At 37.7% G+C, this 22,101-nt stretch overlaps 1 pseudogene; it reads left to right on the top strand.

The window, feature by feature from the left end:
* The first annotated feature begins 600 nt into the window (after positions 1–600).
* On the top strand, positions 601–21,597 carry LOC147632059 (uncharacterized; annotated as a pseudogene).
* Positions 21,598–22,101: the final 504 nt, after the last annotated feature.

The raw sequence follows: 22,101 nt of genomic DNA, 5'->3' as shown, positions 1-22,101 counted from the left end.
CTGTCCAGGAACCAGCTCCCATCTCTTCAACACATTCTCAACAAAGCCTTGCATCGAGGCTTCGCAATTTTATCCTGGGAAACACACAGTCTGAAGATTCGCACCCTAGGGTGAGAGATATGGATCAACCATAAGAAAGTGGGCTTGTTCCGCCTTCACAACCTAGAGAGGAAGTCGGCCAGGAGCGAGAGCCATCAGACCTAAACCTAGTTAACAGTTAGGAGAACCATACCTATCTTAGGGGGTGGCTGATTCATTCAGAGCTCCAAAAACCTTATCAGACCAAGAACCAGGTCTATCTTTCCAAAGGCCTCATACATCATACGAAAGAGGGTGGGTCTGCCAAGGCCCATTGCAACAACCAGGCCCGCTTGTCTATTCGTAGTATTCACCTCAAGGGGCGTACCTTGTATACCAAACGGGACCACGTGGGCCACAACCTAGTCCTCCCAGAGGGCAAAGACCTCCGATAGTCCATTATCCACCCGGACTCACTCGTCCACAAACCATTCTCCAACCAACATCACCACTAGCTCCTGCCATGATAGGGTTGACACCTGAAATGTTAAGATTAGCCATGGAAATAGGGAGGGGGTAGCCATGGGCATTGCTCCCCCTGCACTTGCTCAACCCAGACCGGAACGAACCAAACCAGCAAACATCTCTAAGTCGATCACAAAGTTTGATGATACAGGTGATCCCATCACTTACCTGGAGATGTTTAATCAGATTTGCAAAGCATTTGGCCACATAGATGACCAGCCTAAGATAAGTGATTTTGGCCTTACCTTGGATAGAAAAGTTGGCCAATGGTTGAGATATTTGAAGATGGAGGATAAAGCTTCCTTCGAAGCTTTCAAAGTGGGGTATTCTCGTCAAGGTACCCGATGGATCCCCATCAAATAGCTGAATAATGTCAAACAAAATGAGGGTGAACCCATCAAGGATTACATTAATAGAGTTAGATATCTCCACTCACGCGCTGCAGTGCTGGAGATAAGTTCTCTGATGAGAGATTTATTGGGAGATTTCTAGAGGGACTTGGTGATATTCCCTTGCATAACTCTTTGTTTTCCTTAGACCATACCTCCTTTGAACAATGTTGCAGGAATGCTTTAAAGTTCGAGGATAACTTTAAGGAAATACATTCTTGACAACTCCATGAAGGTGCATCAGAAGCCTCCTTCAAGACCACCAGCACAAAGCCTAATGAAAAGGGTAAAGAGCCTACGTCTGGACAAAGTGACAGATGGTCTAAGGAAAACAAAGGGTATTGGCCACTACCCTAATGCAACAGATGACCCAGCAATAGAGAATCAACCAAGGCAGGGATCGAGGGAGCCATCCACATCTTTATCCTAGAAGGGAACTCTTCTGGTGCCCGACCTGTCAAGAAAACCATACTAGCACACTGAGTGTCCTCATCTGAGACCCCGTCCAAGTCTCTATTATACATATTGTGTAAAGTGGGGCAATCACGAAATCTCCAATTGCTATTATCACAAAAGGTTGCTCTAGCTCGAGCTTTGTCTCAGGCATTGTCCGCCAACCCTAAGTAACCGCTGGCTTTGCCAGCTCCAGTGCATCATAACGCACGTCAACCTGGCCAAAAAGTGGCCCAAAGAGGAATCCTTAGGGTACTAGAAATGTCCTTGCCACCCCCAGTTCTTCCACCTCATCTTCCATATTCAGAATTTCGATCAAGAAGTTTTGGGATACTGATTCAAGAAATACTCCTTGTATTCAAAAGAAAATCAAACTGAAAACTTGTATAGAAATCCTGTTTTCCTAAAGGACTGTCTTATGCCAGAATGCTGGAAGGAGCATTTGGTATATATTTTTCTAAGGGAAGTTCGGTTACAATAGTTGGCGGGGAGTGTTCAAAGGACGGCTCATGCGGCAAAGCCTGCCCAAGTCGTCTTGACCAACCTCGGTATGGTTGAAAAATGGTGTGCTTTCGGTATGATGGACGAAGGTCGATGAAGCGGTCCCTGAGTGAATAGATGTGATGACATGTGAATCAGATAGATATGAATGAGGGATGTCATGTGAATCGGGATGTAAATGAATGATATGGAATGTGAATGGATGATATGTGATGAAAATGGATGTGAATATGTATGTGAAGAATGGATGTGGATATGTATGAAAGAATGGATGTGGATGTATGTGAAAGAATGGATGTAGATGTGTATGTGAAGAAATAGATGTGGATGTATGTGAAAGAATGTGATGTACATGTGTATGTGAAAGAATGTGATGTGATGTAAAGAGATGTGATGTGACATGAATATATGTGGATATGAAGTGATAGATATGAATGTATAAATAGATGTGGATAGTTGTACATGTGAACGATTGGATGGATGTGGATGAATGAGATGTGGATAGTTGTACATGTGAACGATTGGATGGATGTGGATGAATGAGATGAGATGTGTATGAATGAGATATGATGTGGATAAATGTGATGTGGATAGAGTGTGATGTGGATGTGTATGAATGAGATGAGATGTGTATGAATGAGATATGATGTGGATAAATGTGATGTGGATAGAATGTATGATGGGATGGTGATGAGAATGAATGTGATGGATATGAATGAATGTGATGTGATGGATGTGAATGGATGGAGGTGATGTGATGTGAAATGGATAGATGTGAGTGAATGAGATGTGATGTGAATCGGGATGTGAATGAATAAGATGTGATGTCATGTGAATCGGGATGTGAATGAATGATATAGGATGTCAATGGATGAGATGTGAATAAATGAGATGTGATGTGATGTGAATTGGGATAGATGTGAATGAATGAGATGTGAGGTGAAATGGATGTGATGTGGATTGGGGTAGATATGAATGGATGAGATATGAATGAATGTAATGTGGATATGGGTAGATGCAAGTGGATGAGATCTGATGAGGATAAATGAGGAAAGATGTGATGAGATGAAAATGATGTGATTGGATGTGAAAATGATGTGATTGGATGAGAATGGGAATACATATGGAATGGATGTGGATTAAATAATATGGATTGATGTGGAACAATGTGGAAAGACGAGAGTTCATTATAGAAACTGTATTTATGACCTGTTTTTTAAATGACTGTTTTATGTCAAGAATACTGGGGAAGCATTTTGATCATCTTGTGAATGAGGTCATGGAGACCTAACTGATAAAGTTGCAATAGCTAACGGAGAGTCAATGGAGGACGTCTCGCGTAGCAGAGTCGGTCGAGGTCTTGATCAGCCTCGATTCGATTTAAATGGTGAGCTTCCGGTACGGTGGATGAGGGACCAAGGAAGCGGCCTATGAGCGAAGCGTTAGGTGACCTCTGCGAAGGATCCTAGAGAGTGCTGACCATATGGTGCTCGGGCTCTGGGTCGACGAAGATACTCACTCGTGTATCGGAGAAGATATTTAGATCAAGAAGTAAGAGTTGTTTTTTGAATTCGGGCATGGATCTGGTTGATTGACCTTGCTGGTCTCCTCAACGGATGAGTCCATGGCTCTTTTATATGGATCTGTTGGTTGATCTTTCTTCAACGGAGATTTCATTTTGATTTTTTTCAGTGAATATATTGCTGGGTACTATGAGCTATGAACTATCGAAAGGGCCCCTTAGTGGACAGGTGGTGAGCGTTCAAGTTGCCAATGATGCCATAGGTACACCGATGAAGGAAAAATTAGAAATTAGGATTCAATTGGATATTGTGGGAGGATTATGATCAGTGATACTATAGTTTCATTAAAAGATTGTTTTAAAGACAGTCGAATCTGTGAAAAAGGTAATTTCATAGTGGGTGTGTAAGTGGTGTGACTAGTTTTAAGTTTACATGAATATTCGGCCAGGGAGCCTGGGAACTCTTTTCCCGGGTACCCGGGACAAAACCTAACCGAATTCTTAAATGGATCCCATCACCATAGTGGTTGGGCGGTTGGCTAATCCACGGGACTGGATGGGGTTAGGCTGGACTGATGGATCCCTAAAATAAGACTCAATTCTGTTATGGTACGATAGATGAAGTAGATCCCGGATAAAAATTGTTCTATGGAAAAGAATCAACGGCTGTGCCTCTCAATGAGAAAAAAAGAGTTGGTCTCTATGATCCAAGTGCAAGTCTTTTTCTTGATTTGACTGTGGGACTTAGTTTTACCAGTTCGGTCAGATCAGTTTAGTTAGTTAAGGCTCTTGACTACGTTAGAGTAAAAATATCCTGGAGGAATCACCCGTGCTTTCCGGGCGAGGGAAATTTTTTTCAAGCTCGTCGGTTTTGGAAGAACCGAGGGATAGGTCTCTTGTCCGTATATATACGTGGGCGAGGCCCCGAGTGAGGGACCCTACCCCGCAAGAAGTGCTACTTCCACTGCTAGCACCCCAGAATTCGTTGCGCGGTGGGGACAGGGATCTTTCAGCTGGTATCAGAGCGAATTGGCTAAAGTGGATCAACCGAGAAACCAAAAATGTCAATCTTAAAGAAATATTCTAATTACTCCATGTACATATTCACCTATGAATATGCATGGATATCACTGATATTAATTATTAAATTTGATTTCTATGCATAGAAAGATGCATAATGAATTTTTTTAATGATAAAAATGAGAAATGGTCAGCCATACAAAGGAGGTTATGGAAAAAATTTTCAGAATTTTATGAAAAAGAAAGTTTGTTTTTATGTTATTCCAAAAGCGTAATTCTCAACATTTTTGCATCTTAAAGAAATATTCTAATTACTCCATGTACATATTTACCTATGAATATGCATGGATATCACTGATATTAATTATTAAATTTGATTTCTATGCATAGAAAGATGCATAAAGGAAATTTTTTTATTACAAAAGTGTTATTCTTATTAAATTTAATTTTTATGCATAGAAAGATATATAAAAGAATTTTTTTAATTACAAAAGAGTTATTCTTATTAAATTTAATTTCTATGCATAGAAAGAAGCATAAAGGAAATTTTTTTAATTACAAAAGTGTTATTCTTATTAAATTTGATTTCTATGCATAGAAAGATGCATAAAAGAAAATTTTTTAATTACAAAAGTGTGATTCTTATTAAATTTAATTTTTATGCATAGAAAGATGCATAAAGGAAGTTTTTTATTACAAAAGTGTTATTCTTATTAAATTTAATTTTTATGCATATAGAAAGATGCATAAAGGAAAATGTTTTATTATAAAAGTGTTATTTTTATTAAATTTAATTTTTATGCATAGAAAGATACATAAAGAAATTTTTTTTATTATAAAAGCGTTATTCTTATAAAAATTAATTTTTATGCATAAATAGATGCATAAAGAAGTTCTTTTTATTTTAAAAGTGTTATTTCTATTAAATTTGATTTTATGCATAAATAGATGTATAAAAGGATTCTTTTTATAAAAGTGTTATTCCCATTGAAGTTGATTTTTATGCATAAATAGATGCATAAAGAATTTTTATATCAAAATTAGAATTCTCTTAAATTCTATGTTTAAATTCTATGAGTATTTGATAAATGAATAGTTAAATACTCTAAGAGAGAAATTTCTATCGTTTTATATTTTCACGGATTGTAAAAAGAAAATTCATGAAATCTATCGAGATCGAAATATTCAGATAAATGATTAAGTTATTCCTCATTGGGACTCGTAACTAATTTAGAAATCTGTTAAGTAAATATTCAAAGAAAGAAATTTAATAAAATAGTAACTGAATTATCAAACCTTTTCGAGAAAGATAGTTCAGGAAAAATCTTTTCTGACTCGAATCTTGAATCAGACTTTGACCAAAACCAAACTCTTTTGTTAGTTTCAAGGAAAGGTGTGACCTGTTTAGAAAAATACACTCAAAACTCTGCCAAATCTGAAACTAAGTTTGAGACCCTTTAAATTGATCTGTGGATCAAGGTTATAGAATTCGAGGAATTCTGGTATGAAATTCAAAATTTTAATCAAGAAGTTTTGGGATACTAATTCAAGAAATACTCCTTGTATTCAAAAGAAAATCAAACTGAAAACTTGCATAGAAACCCTGTTTTCCTAAAGGACTGTCTTACGCCACAGTTCTGGAAGGAGCATTTGGTATATATTTTTCTAAGGGAAGTTCGGTTACAATGAGCTCGTGCGCTTCCGGTACGATGGGTGAGGGCCGACGAAGCTTCCGGTACGGTGGATGAGGGACCAAGGAAGCGGTCTATGAGTGAAGCGTTAGAGGTGACCTGCGAAAGATCCTAGAGGTGCTGACCATACAGTGCTCGAGCTCTGGGTGGCCGAAGATACCCACTCGTGCAACAGGGAAGATATTTGGATCAAGGAGTAAGAGTTGTTTTTTGAATTCGTGCATGGATCTGGTTGATTGACCTTGCTGGTCCTCAACGGATGAGCCCATGGCTCTTTTATATGGATCTGTTGGTTGATCTTGCTGATCTTCAACGGAGATTTCATTTCAATTTTTTTTAAGTGAATATATTGCTGGGTACTATGAGCTAGGAACTATCGAAAAAACCCTTGAGTGGACAGGTGGTGAGCGTTCTGGTTGCCAATGATGCCATAGGTACACCGATGAAGGAAAAATTAGAAATTAGGATTCAACCGGATATTATGGAGGATTATGCTTAGTGATACTATAGTTTCATTAAAAGATTGTTTTAAAGAGAACTGAACATGTGAAAAAAGGCAATTTCATATTGGGTGTGTAAGTGATGTGACTAGTTTTAAGTTTGAATGAATATTCGGCTAGGGGACCTGGGAATAATTTTTCCTAGTACCCGGGACAAAACCTAACAAAATTCTTAAATGGATCCCATCACCACAGTGGTTGGGCGGTTGGCTAATCCACAGGACTGGATGGGGTTAGGCTGGACTGATGGATCCCTAAAATGAGACTCAATTCTGTTATGGTACGATAGATGAAGTAAATCTTGGATAAAAATTGTTCTATGGAAAAGAATCAACGGCTGTGCCTCTTAATGAGAAAAAAAGCGTTGGTCTCTATGATCCAAGTGTAAGTCTTTTCCTTGATCTGACTATGGGACTTACCGATTTGGTCAGATCAGTTCAGTTAGTTAAGGCTCTTGACTATGTTAGAGTAAAAATATCCTGGAGGAGTCTGCCGTGCTTTTCTGGCGACGAGGGAAGTTTTTTTCAGGTTCGTTTTGGAAGAACTGAGGGATTAGTCTCTTATCCAGATATACGTGGGCCCCGTGCAAGAAGTGCTACTTCCGTTTGCTAGCACCCCAGAATTCGTTGCGCAGTGGTGGGGACAAGGATCTTTCAGCTGGTATTAGAGTGAATTGGCTAAAGTGGATCAATCGGGAAAGCAGAAATGTCAAAAATTTATGAAGTAGCAGTAAAAGGTTGTAATTGTGTGATAAAATTCATACAAATTGATATTTAGAATGAAGATTCATAAAAATAGGTAATTAGGTCTTCAAATTGAAGTACCGCAATTGTATGGAATCCCTGACTTGCTTGAGGCCTAGACATGATGGTATTTACCTTATAATTTAAAGGATCATGAGTACCCTATATACCGAGGGTATAACTGCAGCTCTTTACTGGCACTATATATGAATAAATCTAAGACCTTGAAATTATAAACAAAATGCTATCCAAATGATGAATTCGAATGTGATTGATATGATTTTAAAACTCTGATTAAGATTTGATGAGTTGATTTGGATTCTGATTGAAAAATGATGATTCTTGAATTTTGGTTGAGAAGCAATAGCTGAGCAAAAACACAATGAGGATGAATGGGACGAGTCCCTGTGATGATGTTCGTAACTGAAATGATGATAATGACTTCAGCAAATCACTATGAGATTAGTGGATTATGCTGATAGATTGCTACTGTTAACACTTGACCCAGTGGATCAAGTTAAGGGATATCAAGTTAAAGACCTGTATAATTGAAATTCCCATGGAAGAATGTTCAGATGAAAATTTCGGTCTAATGGACCATTATTGTGTTAAGGATATGAATGATATGATCTTAAAGAATTGTTATCTGATGATAAGTTCTATATAAGGGATCTTTATCCCAGGATTCTGTTGGGTTCACCAGACTATAAGGAACCCCAGAATCAGTTGGATCTGAAGGGAAAGAGTTGTCCTCCAACTGCGAGATGACGACATCTCGCGTTTTTTTAGTGGGGTAGGATGTAAGATTCCTCCCTCCAGCTTTTGAGGTATACAGGTGTAAGAACCTTCCCTTTTGATCTTATAATTATTCCCCTCTCTGAAATAAAAGAAAGATCATGTTTTACGTTGTTTTGGCTTGGAGAGAGAAAATGTCTAGAGGGAGGTAATTCAAAATTGAGATATTTTTGGATATAAAAATCCTCCTAGTGTCTAAAATGGTTTCCCCTGAAACATAAATTCAAAAAGAACTTTCCAATGTGCAATTGGAATTAATTGAAAATAGGTATAAAGGACCTTAGCCTAAGGGTCTAGATTTTTAAAAAAATTTAGATTATGGTCCAATTAAGGTTCGTATGGGTCAATAGGATCGATCCAAGTGTAGGGAGGAGATAAATTGAAGAATAAAAGAAAAACCCCCCAAAAATGAGTAAATGCTCACATGAGATGAAGAGTGGACTAAGGACCAAAGAAAAGAATTAAAAAACTGAATTTTGACACCTTAGTGTGGGGATATCCCCTTATGAAGTAGGCACCTTTTTCTCATCATTATTCCCAATTTTTAATCAATAAAATGAGATATTTTCATCTCTCCTCTCTCCTGTTTCAAAACTAGATCCAAAAAGTAAGCTAAACTGACCCAAAAATGATCAAAAATTGACCAAACTGATTTGGAAAATTCTAGAATCAGTTTGCTTGGTTAGAGGCTCACTTTTTCCTATAAATAGAAGCCTCCCTCTTTGTAAAAGCTTAATGGTGCTTATGCACTGTTACTCTACTTTTGTCGTGAGAGCCATCTACATTGAATTTTTTAAGAATTCAATTGTTTTTGGCCTAATCCTCTCCAAAGTGAATTGGTGGTCATTCTTGCTTCAAACAAGAGTAGAACCCTCAATCCCTCAAGCCAAAGGAGAGCTCGGTTTGATTTAAATGGTGAGCTTCCGGTACGGTGGATGAGGGGCCAAGGAAGCGACCTATGAGTGAAGCGCTAGATGACCTACGAAGGATCCTAGAGGTACTGACCATACGGTGCTCAAGCTTTGGGTCGTCGAAGATACCCACTCGTGCATCGGGGGGAAGATATTTGGATCAAGGAGTAAGAGTTGTTTTCTGAATTCGGGCATGGATCTGGTTGATTGACCTTGCTGGTCCTCAACGGATGAGTCCATGGCTCTTTTATATGGATCTGTTGGTTGATCTTGCTGATCTTCAACGGAGATTCCATTTTGATTTTTTTTAAGTGATTATTGCCGGGTACTATGAGCTAGGAACTATCGAAAAGGCCCCTGAGTGGACAGGTGGTGAGTGCTATGGTTGCCAATGATGCCATAGGTACACCGATGAAGAAAAAATTAAAAATTAGGATTCAACCGGATATTGTGGAGGATTATGATCAGTGATACTATAGTTTCATTAAAAGATTGTTTTAAAGACAACTGAATCTGTGAAAAGATTGTTTTTTCACAACTGAATCTGTGAAAAAGGCAATTTCATATTGGGTGTGTAAGTGGTGTGACTAGTTTTAAGTTTGAATGAATATCCGGCTAGGGGGCCTGGGAACTCTTTTCCCTGGTACCCGGGACAAAACCTAACAAAATTCTTAAATGGATCCCATCACCACAGTGGTTGATCCACGGGACTGTAGACTGGACTGATGGATCCTTAAAATGAGACTCATTTTTGTTATGGTACAATAGATGAAGTAAATCCCAGATAAAAATTGTTCTATGGAAAAGAATCAACGGGTGTGCCTCTCAATGAGGAAAAAAGTGTTGGTCTCTATAATCCAAGTGCAAGTCTTTTTCTTGATCTGACTATGGGACTTACCGGTTCGGTCAGATCAGTTCAGTTAGTTAAGGCTCTTGACTATGTTAGAGTAAAAATATCATGGAGGAATCATCGGTGCTTTTCGAGCGAGGGAAGTTTTTTTCGGGTTCGGTTTTGGAAGAACCGAGGGATTAGTCTCTTGTCCGGATATACGTGGGTGAGGCCCCGAGTGAGGGACCCTGCCTCGCGCAAGAAGTGCTACTTCCGCTGCTAGCACCCCAGAATTCGTTGGGACAGGGATCTTTCAGCTGGTATCAGAGGGAGTTGGCTAAAGTGGATCAACCAAGAAACCAGAAATGTCAAAAATTTATGGAGTAGCAGTAAAAGGTTGTAATTATGTAATAAAATTCATCCAAATTGATATTGAGAATGAAGATTCGTAAATAGGTAATTAGGTCTTCAAATGGAAGTACCGCAATTGTATGGAATCCATGGCTTGCTTGAGGCCTAGACATGATGGTATTTACCTTATAATTCCAAGGACCGTGACTGCCCTATATATTGAGGGTATAACTATAACTCTTTACTGGTAGTATATATGAGTAAATCGAAGAGCTTGAAATTATAAAAAAAATGCTATCTAGATGATGAATTTGAATGTGGTTGATATGATTTTGAAACTCTGGTTGAGAACTGATGAGTTTATTTGGATTCTGATTGAAAAATGATGATTCTTGAATTTTGGTTAAAAAGCGATAAGCTGAGAAAAAACACAATGAGGATGAATGACGAGTCCATGTGATGATGTTCGTAACTAGAATGATGATAATGACTTCAGCAAATCACTATAAGATTAGTGGATTGTGCTGAGACAGATTGTTACTGTTAACACTTGACGTAGTGGATCAAGTTAAGGGATGACAAATTAAAAACCTGTATAATTGAAATTTCCATGGAGGAATATTCAGATGAAAATTTCGGTCTAATGGACCATTGATACTCGCGTTTTTTAAGTGGGATGGGATGTAAGATTCCTCCCTCCAGCTTTTGAGGTGTACAGGTGTAAGAATCTTCCCTTCTGATCTTATAATTATTCCCCTCTCTGAAATAAAAGAAAGATCCTGTGTTACCTTGTTTTGGCTTGGAGAGAGAAAATATCTAGAGAGAGATAATTCAAAATTGAGATATTTTTGGATATAAAAATCCTCCTAGTATCTAAAATGGTTTCCCCTGAAACATAAATTCAAAAAGAACTTTCCAATGTGCAATTGGAATTAACTGAAAATAGGTATAAAGGACCTTAGCCTAAGGGTTTAGATTTTCATAAATTTTTGGATTATGGTTCAATTAAGGTTCCTATGGGGGGCCAATAGGATAAATCCAAGTGTAGGGAGGAGATAAATTGAAGAATAAAAGAAAACCTCCCCAAAAATGAGTAAATGCTCACATAAGATGAAGAGTGGACTAAGGACCAAAGAAAAGAATTAAAAAACTGAATTTTGACACCTCAGTGTGGGGATCTCCCCTTATGAAGTAGGCATCTTTTTCTCATCATTACCTCCAATTTTTAGTCAATAAAATGAGATATTTTCATCTCTCCTCTCTCCTGTTTCAAAACTAGATCCAAAAAGTAAGCTAAACTGACCCAAAAATGGTCAAAAATTGACCAAACTGATTTGAAAAATTCTAGAATCAGTTTGCTTGGTTAGAGGCTCACTTTTTCCTATAAATAGAAGCCTCCCTCTTTGTAAAAGCTTAATGGTGTTTATGCACTGTTACTCTACTTTTGTCGTGAGAGTCATCTACATTGAATTTTTTAATAATTCAATTATTTTTTGCCTAATCCTCTCCAAAGTGAATTGGTGGCCACTCTTGCTTGAAACAAGAGTAGAATCCTCAATCCCTCAAGCCAAAGGAGAGCTTACAACTCCATGTAAGCAAATTTTCTTACTTTGTTTATGAATTTTAATAAAAAATCTATGGTTTTCTTGATTTTTATGTTTTGCAACTGATTGAATTAAATTCAAATGCTATGCCTTTGATGAAAAGGCCACCCCCTTCTCTTCTTTACATTCCAACCTTTCTTAATCCTAGAAAGATTAACTAAATGATTAATTAAACTCTTCTTATTTTTTACTCTCTTAAATTTTAGAAAATTATATAGATTAGAGTTTTATAATTCTAAATTGGGTTAATTAAGTTAAGTGAAGAAAGATAAAAATGAGAAATGGTCAACCATACAAAGGAGGTTATGGTAAAATTTTCCAGAATTTTATGAAAAAAAAGTTTGTTTTTATGCTATACAAAAAGAGTAATTCCCACCATTTTGCATCTTAAAGAAACATTCTAATTACTCCATGTACATATTCACCTATGAATATGCATGGATATCACTGATATTAATTATTAAAATTGATTTCTATGCATAGAAAGATGCATAATGGAAATTTTTTATGATAAAAATGAGAAATGGTCAGCCATACAAAGGAGGCTATGAAAAAATTTTCCACAATTTTGTGAAAAAGAAAGTTTGTTTTTATGTTCTTCCAAAAGAGTAATTTCTAATATTTTTGCATCTTAAAGAAATATTCTAATTACTCCATGTACATATTCACCTATGAATATACATGGATATCACTAATATTAATTATTAAATTTGATTTCTATGCATAGAACGATGCATAATGGAATTTTTTAATGATGAAAATGAGAAATGGTCAGCCATATAAAGGAGGTTATGAAAAAAAATTTCAGAATTTTTTGAAAAAGAAAGTTTGCTTTTATGTTATTCTAAAAGAGTAATTCTCAATATTTTTGCATCCTAGAGAAATATTCTAATTACTCCATATACATATTCACCTATGAATATGCATGGATATCACTGATATTAATTTATTAAATTTGATTTCTATGCATAGAAAGATACATAAAGAATTTTTTTTTATTACAAAAGTACTATTCTTATTAATGTTTATTTCTATGCATAGAAAGATGTATAAAGGATTTTTTTTAATTACAAAAGTGTTATTCTTATTAAATTTGATTTCTATGCATAGAAAGATGTATAAAAGAATTTTTTTATTACAAAAGTGTTATTCTTATTAAATTTGATTTCTATGCATAGAAAGATGCATAAAGAATTTTTTTTTAAATTACAAAAGTGTTACTCTTATTAAATTTGATTTCTATGCATAGAAAGATGCATAAAGAAAATTTTTTATTACAAAAGTGTTATTCTTATTAAATTTGATTGTTATGCATAGAAAGATGCATAAAGGAAATTTTTTTATTATAAAAGTGTTATTCTTATTAAATTTAATTTTTTATGCATAGAAAGATGCATAAAGGAATGTTTTTATTATAAAAGCGTTATTCTTATAAAAATTGAGTTTTATGCATAAATAGATACATAAAGAAATTCTTTTTATTTTAAAAGTGTTATTCCTTTTAAATTTTATTTTTTGCATAAGTAGATGCATAAAAGGATTTTTTACATAAAAGTGTTATTCCCATTGAAGTTGATTTTTATGCATAAATAGATGCATAAAGAATTTTTATATTAAAATTAGAATTCTCTTAAATTCTATGAGTATTTGACAAATGAATAATTAAATACTCAGAGAGAAATTTCTATCGTTTTATATTCCCACGGATTGTTAAAAAAATTTGAGGAAATCTATCGAGATCGAAATATTCAGATAAATGATTAATTTATTCCTCATTGGAATTCGTAACTAATTTTGAAATCCGTTAAGTGAATATTTAAAGAAAGAAATTCAATAAAATAGTAACTGAATTATCAAACCTTTTCGAGAAAGATAGTTCAGGAAAAATCTTATCCGACTCGAACCTTGAATCAGACTATGACTAAAACCAAACTCTTTCGTAAGTTTCGAGGAAAGAAGGTGTGACTAGTTTAGAAAAATACACTCAAAACTCCGCCAAATCTGAAACTAAGTTTGAGACCCTTCAAATTGATCTGTAAATCAAGGTTATAGAATTCGAGGAATTCTGGTATGAAATTCACAATTTCGATCAAGAAGTTTTGGGATACTGATTCAAGAAATACTCCTTGTATTCAAAAGAAAATCAAACTGAAAACTTGCATAGAAACCCTGTTTTCCTAAAGGACTGTCATACGCCAGAATGCTGGAAGGAGAATTTGGTATATGTTTTTCTAAGGGAAGTTCGGTTACAATCAGCTGGTAGGGAGTGTTCAAAGGATGGCTCACGCAACAAAGCTTGCCCAGGTCTGCGTCCAGGTCTTGACGACCAACCTCGATATGGTTGAAAAATGATGCGCTTCCGGTACGATGGGCGAGGGCCGACGAAGCGGTCCCTGAGAGTGAAAAGATGTGATGACATGTGAATCAAATAGATGTGAATGAATGGATGAGATGTGATGTCATGTGAATCGGGATGTAAATGAATGATATGGAATGTGAATGGATGATATGTGATGAAAATGGATGTGAATGTGTACGTGAAGAATGGATATGAATGTGTATGTGAAGAGTATGTGAAGAATGGATGTGGATGTGTATGTGAAGAATGGATGTGGATATGTATGTGAAAGAATGGATGTGGATGTATGTGAAAGAATGGATGTGGATGTGCATGTGAAAGAATGGATGTGGAATCTGGATATATATGTGAAAGAATGTGATGTGATGTGACATGAATATATGTGGATGTGAAGTGATATATATGAATGTATGGATAGATGTGGGTAGTCGTACATGTGAACGATTGGATGAATGTGGATGAATGAGATGAGATGTGTATGAATGAGATATAATGTGATGTTATGTGGATAGAATGTATGTGATGGGATGGTGATGAGAATGAATGTGATGGATATGAATGAATGTGATGTGATGGATGTGAATGGATGAAGGTGATGTGATGTGAAATGGATAGATGTAAGTGAATGAGATGTGATGTGAATCGGGATGTGAATGAATGAGATGTGATGTCATGTGAATCAGGATGTGAATGAATCATATGGGATGTGAATCGGGATGTGAATAAATGAGATGTGATGTGAAATGGATGTGATGTGAATCGGGATAGATGTGAATGAATGAGATGTCAGGTGAAATGGATGTGATGTGATGTGATGTGGATCGAGGTAGATATGAATGGATGAGATGTGAATAAATGTGATGTGATGAGATGTGGATATGGGTAGATATGAGAGTGGATGAGATCTGATGAGGATAAATGAGGAAAGATGTGATGAGATGAAAATGATGTGATTGGATGAGAATGGGAATACATATGGAATGGATGTGGATTAAATAATGTGGATTGATGTGGAAAGACGAGAGTTTGTTATAGAAACTGTATTTATGACTTGTTTTTTAAATGACTGTTTTATGTCAAGAATGCTGGGGAAGAATTTTGACCGTCTTATGAATGAGGTCGTGGAGACCAAACTGATAAAGTTGCAATAGCTGACAGAGAGTCAACAGAGGACGTCTCGCGTAGCAAAGTCGGCCGAGGTCTTGACCAGCCTCGGTCAATTTAAATGGTGAGCTTCCGTTGTACGGTGCATGAGGGACCAAGGAAGCGTCCTATGAGTGAAGCGCTAGGTGATCTGCAAAGGATCCTAAAGGGTGCTGACCATACGGTGCTCGAGCTCTAGGTCGCTGAAGATACCCACTCGTACATCATCGGGGAAGATATTTGGATCAAGGAGTAAGAGTTGTTTTCTGAATTCGGGCATGGATCTGGTCGATTGACCTTGCTAGTTCTCAACAACGACGAATGAGTCAATGGCTCTTTTATATATGTTGGTTGATCTTGCTGATCTTCAACGGAGATTCCATTTTGATTTTTTTTAAAGTGAATATATTGCCGGGTACTATGAGCTAGGAACTATCAAAAAGGCCCCTGAGTGGACAGGTGGGGTGAGCGTTCTGGTTGCCAATGATGCCATAGGTACACTGATGAAGGAAAAATTAGAAATTAGGATTCAACCGGATATTGTGGAGAATTATGATCAGTGATACTATAGTTTCATTAAAAGATTGTTTTAAAGACAGCCGAATCTGTGAAAAAGGCAATTTCATATTAGGTGTGTAAGTGGTGTGACTAGTTTTAAGTTTGCATGAATATCCGGCTAGGGGACCTAGGAACTCTTTTCCCCGGTACACAAGACAAAACCTAACCAAATTCTTAAATGGATCCAATCACCACAGTGGTTGGGTGGTTGGCTAACCCACGGGACTAGCTGGACTGATGGATCCCTAAAATGAGACTCAATTCTGTTATAGTATGATAGATGAAGTAAATCCCAGATAAAAACTGTTCTATGGAAAAGAATGAACGACTGTGCCTCTCAATGAGGAAAAAAGCGTTGGTCTCTATGATCCAAGTGAGTCTTTTCCTTGATCTGACTATGGGACTTACCGGTTCGGTCAAATCAGTTCAGTTAGTTAAGGCTCTTGACTAAGTTAGAGTAAAAATATCCTGGAGGAATCGCCCGTGCTTTTCGGGTGAGGGAAGTTTTTTTTGGGTTTGGTTTTGGAAGAACCGAGGGATTAGTCTCTTGTCCGAATATACGTGGGTGAGGCCCCGAGTGAGGGACCCTGCCCCGCGCAAGAAGTGCTACTTCCACTGCTAACACCCTAGAATTTGTTTCGTGGTGGGGACAGGGATCTTTCAGCCTGGTATCAGAGTGAATTGGCTAAAGTGGATCAATCGAGAAACCAGAAATGTCAAAAATTTATGAAGTAGCAGTAAAAGGTTGTAATTGTGTGATGGATTTCATACAAATTGATATTCAGAATGAAGATTCGTAAATAGATAATTGGGTCTTCAAATGGAAGTACCGCAATTGTATGGAATCCCTAACTTACTTGAGGCGGCCTAGACATAATGGTATTTACCTTATAATTCCAAGGACCGAGACTACCCTATATACCGAGGATATAACTGCAGCTCTTTACTGGCAGTATATATGAGTAAATCTAAGACCTTGAAATTATAAACAAAAATGCTATCCAGATGATGAATTCGAATGTGGTTGATATGATTTTAAAACTCTGGTTGAGAACTGATGAGAACTGATGAGTTGATTTTAAAACTTTGGTTGAGAACTGATGAGTTGATTTGGATTCTGATTGAAAAATGATGATTCTTCAATTTTGGTTTGAAAAGCGATAAGCTGAGCAAAAACACAATGAAGATGAATGGGATGAGTCCCTGTGATGATGTTTATAACTGGAATGATGATAATGACTTCAGCAAATCACTATGAGATGAGTGGATTGTGCTGACAAATTGCTACTGTTAACACTTGACCCAGTGGATCAAGTTAAGGGATGACAAATTAAAAATCGATATAATTGAAATTCCCATGGAGGAATGTTCAAATGAAAATTTTGGTCTAATGGACCATTATTGTGTTTATGATATGAATGATATGATCTTAAAGAATTGTTATCTGATGATAAGTTCTATATAAGGGATCTTTATCCCAGGGTTTAGCAGACTATAAGGAACCCCAGAATCAGCTCAATGTTAAGGGAAAGAGTTGTCCTCCAATTGCGAGATGAGGACATCTCACGTTTTTTAAGTGGGGTAGGATGTAAGATTCCTCCCTTCTAATCTTATAATTATTCCCCTCTGAAATAAAAGAATGATCCTGTTTTACCCTGTTTTGGCTTGGAGAGAGAAAATGTCTAGAGGGTAGAAACATGTTAACGTGCTATGCTTTTTATGCTAGTTCACATGTGTGAACAAGCATTCCTAGTTAGCATAAGTTCAGGCATGTAAGTCACTATATTAGTAATCATATTTAAAACTTCTGGCTGATACAAAAAGCTCAAATGAGCACTTCAAAAAAAAAGAATAATCAATGAAAGTTGTGGTATATTGAATTACGAGCTAGTCTTTGAAGCTAGTTAGCATGGACGTTACAGCGGAGTGGTGGGGTGATGAAGTGCAAAGGCCAGAGCACCATGGAGCCCGCAAGCAAGGCGGCGCATTTGCGTTCTCCTATACACAGAAAACGCAGAGCCGCGCCGCCTTCTCCTATACACAGAAAACGCAGAGCCCCTTCTGCTTCTCCATCTCCCTGTGCAAAAGCGCAAAGCGATCTCAAGGTTCCCCAATGTCCCTCTCGGGTACTCTCTCTCTCTCTCTCTCTCTCTCTCTCTCTTGTGCGGGTTCTGTGTGTTTTCTCTTCTACTTTCGGCTTCAGTACCACAAGAAGCTCTATGCAATATAGTTGAGCACATTTCCATGCAATATAGTTCAGCACATTTCCCTTTACAGTTGAGCACATTTCCCTTTGACGTGTGCAAGCCGATGGAAAGCTCCGAAGGTCGTGATCCCCATGCAGGAAAAATTTTGTACAACTTTGGTAGAGTTCAATGCTGCTTATGGCCTTTCCATGGAGGGTCTAGATCCCAAAATGGTTAGGTGGGAGTAGGTCACTGATGTTGAATGGTTCAGTGTGTTCAAACAAACAAAGGATCCCAGCCAGTACCACATCAAATGCAGCACCATCCACACCAAAATGTATGAGTCGATGATGAAACTGCACTACACTGTATACAAACATGGAAATTTTCTCTGCATTTGCAAAGGGTTTCGTGAAAGAATTTAGTCCTGCCGTGATTGAAAGCGGGACAGCCATTAGGTTCAATTGGGCCGAGTTTGCAGTGCAGATATTCGAGAGAAGGGCTATTATGAGGGCCATGTTAAAACAAGTGGAGACTACGCAATCTTCAGCTTCCAGCTTCAAAAATTGAGGATGAGTCTGCTAACATCTACGAGGAAAACATGGCATTGGCAGGAAAGAGTACCCGACAGGAGATGGAAGCTTCTTCATTTTGTGGGTTGGAGGAATGGCAGTGCATGAAGGCAGCTGTCCTTCAAATGAAAACACAGCTACATTATGAGAAACAGAATCTAAACAAAGTGCAAGAGGGCCTGGAACTTGCTAGGGCTTTGAATGCAAAAAATGCGGTCACTCCTATTGTCACGGCCATGAGATAGAGGTTGCAAGCAGCTGAGATGGAGTTGCAGGCTCTATTGCAAAGCAATGATGTGGATGCCCGGCGAAAGATGGAGCTTGAAGTCAGAATAGAGACAACCAAAGACACCATAGAGGCTATGGAGTTTCCTCTTCGTGAAGATGACCCCATAGATAGTGACATAGACATAACCTGTAAACTGGTAAGTGTCCGTAAGTTTCATCTCTGCACTTTATGTTTGGTACATGTGCTCAGGTAACTCATGTACTTACCATGCTCTTTTTGTCTTGGTTTTGTAGGTTGAGGTGGAAATTGCAAAATCCAAGGTGCAGAACTCTGAAAGCCAACTTGAACTTCTGATGCACATGCAGTCCAAGCTGTAGGGCTCGTTTCTCCAAACTGCCCTAACTAATCTAGCCCTTGCTAGTTTTATGAAGGATAGAGAGGTGCAAGACAGCATCGGAACAAACCTGTGTGCTGGCTGTGGTCTGCTGCCCCTTAAGGTCCAACCATTCCTTGCAATGGTCAAGCTCCCTTGTGAGCATAATTATCACCTTCTGTGCTTTGCTGCTACATGCTCCCTTTGGACCGTATGTAGGGCTCCCTTCTGCAAAAAAAGCATACCTACCGCATGGTTGTGCAACCTTGTAACACAACGACATCCAACCACACTAGAGATTGGTAAGAAACCATACTTGAATGTATGCTTGCTAGCTAGCATACAGGACATACAGTCTGCAAGCTTGATCATATTGGGAATAAAAGGTGTGCTAGTTAGCATAATGAATATGCTAATTAGCATGCCAGGTATGCTAGTTATCATACTAGATATGCTAGTTAGCATATACAGTATGATAGTTAGCATATTGCATATGCTAATTAACATATCCAGTATACTAGTTAGCATACTAGATATGCTAGTAGGATGCTAACTAGCATATACCGTGTATGCTAGTTAGCATACCTTGCATGCTATCTAGCATCCTCGTTAGCATACTCTGTATGCTAACTAGCATCCTAGTAAGCATACCCTGTATACTAACTAGCATAGCATATATGCTAGTTAGCATACCCAATACGCTAACAAGCATACCGGATATGCTAATTAGCATATCAAGTAGGCCTATTAGCATATCCAGTATGCTAACTAGCATACGGGATATGTTAACTAGCATGCTAACTAGCATACCGGATATGCTAAAAAGCGTATCCAGAATGCTAATAAACACAACGGAGATGCTAGTTAGGATACTGGATACGCTAACTAGCATACAAGATACACTAATTAGCGTAACCAGTATGCTAACTAGCACACTGGATATGCTAGTTGGATGAGTGGATGCTAATTAGCATATCCAATATGCTAGTAAGCATATTGGGTATGCTTATTAGCATACCGGAGTTAGCATATTGAATGCTAATTAGCATATCCAGTATGCTAGTTAGCATATTAGATTGCTATCTGAAATGCTAATTAGCATACAGGATATGCTAATTAGCATATCCTGTATGCTAACTAGAATACTGGTTATGCTAAATAGCATACTGAATATGCTAGTTAGCATACTTGATATACTATTAAGCATGTTGGATATGCTAATTACTAATTTTTATATGGTAGTAAGCATTTTGGAGTATATTGGATTAGCTTAGAGATTATAAGGTCTACTAGCTAGCATACTAGGTATGCTAGTTAGCATATTGGATATGCTTATTAGCATACCAGATATGCTAGCTGGAATGATAGTTAGCATACAGGATATACTAATTAGCATATCCAGTATGCTGGTTAGTATACTGGATATGCTAATTAGCATATCCTGTATGCTAACTAGCATACTGGATATGCTAATTAGCATACTTGATATGCTATTAAGCATGTTGGATATGCTAATTAGCATATACTGTGCTCTAGTAAGCACATAGAAGCTTTTGGGTACACTTGAATTGCTTAGAGATTATAAGGTTTACTAGTTAGCATACCTAGTATGCTTGTTAGCATACTTGATATTCTAGTTAGCATATATGATTATGCTAGCTAGCATACACGGGAATGCTAATTAGCATACTGGCCTAGCTGCACACATAGTTAGCATATGAAACATACTATGTAGCATACATGACATGCTTATAAAGGGTGTAATCAAAGATTTTTTTGTTTTGCAGGCCTCTCAAAGCCTCTACATGATGTGGGTAGTGTGCATGACACCAAAGGTAAGTTAAAGGCTGCACAACTGAGAACCCTTCGACTGAGAAGGGTGGTGAGCTAGATACAATGAATGAAGGAGTAGATGCAGGATCCCAGCAAATGCAAAGTGCAAGCATGAAAACAACAGAGGAAGGCGGTGACGTGAGCAGTAAATCAGAAGAAGATGATTTTTTTGTCATGGTTCCTCATGCGCGTGCCATGCCTGCTGCAACTGACACTGTAAAAACTTCTCAGCAGACAATGGCTAGTGCCAGTGCATCAGGGGAAACATTGAAGACTAACAGCATAGAGGACCCGCAGGAAGTTGGTGATAACAACCCTCTTGAGGGTTTTTTGCGAAAGGCTAAGGCAAAGAGAAAAGTGGGCCCGGAAGAGGTACTTGAAGAAACTACAAGCAACGGCTATGGTTTCCCAAAGAAGATGGAGGACAAAGCTAAAAGCACCAAAGGTGAAAAGAAAGCCACCCGCTCAAGAGCTTGCAAAAAACTATGTTAAGACCTTTCCTTTTTTGCCCAGATTTTGTACTGTAAGCAGGCAACTGTCACTATTCAGTTGTTTAGCCTTTACTTAGTGTTCCCATACCTATGCCCTTCACTCTTATGGCTATGCCATTTTGAAAACCTAATGCCTCTTGTGGCTGTCATGTAATTTTTTTTATTTTCCCGGTGAAAATGTCTGTGTAATATAATGTTAAGTAGCAGTCCATTATAATTTTCTACCAATCTATGAACTTCTTCACTTCGTATCGCTGTTTCTTTGCAGAGGAAGAGAAACTGGCATTAATTGCCTTGCCTGATGTAAATGCTGCCATGCAATGGCAAAAATTACGAAAATGGCGAGTCCACAAAGTCAGGCAGATAAGGAGACAAAAATTGGAGATTGAAAAGCGGCTCGAACGATATTCACAGCGTGCCCGTAGAATTTTTGAGTGCCTAAATTATGTTCACCCATCAGGGGAGGTTATATATGCTGAATAGTATCCTCTTCCAGACCCAATAT

The sequence above is a fragment of the Cibotium barometz genome, chromosome 14 (assembly GCF_041138505.1).
Source record: "Cibotium barometz isolate CiBa-2024 chromosome 14, ASM4113850v1, whole genome shotgun sequence".
Taxonomy (NCBI): Eukaryota; Viridiplantae; Streptophyta; class Polypodiopsida; order Cyatheales; family Cibotiaceae; genus Cibotium; species Cibotium barometz.
Note: the sequence above shows the minus strand (reverse complement) of the source record. Positions and strands in the feature narration are given on the sequence as shown.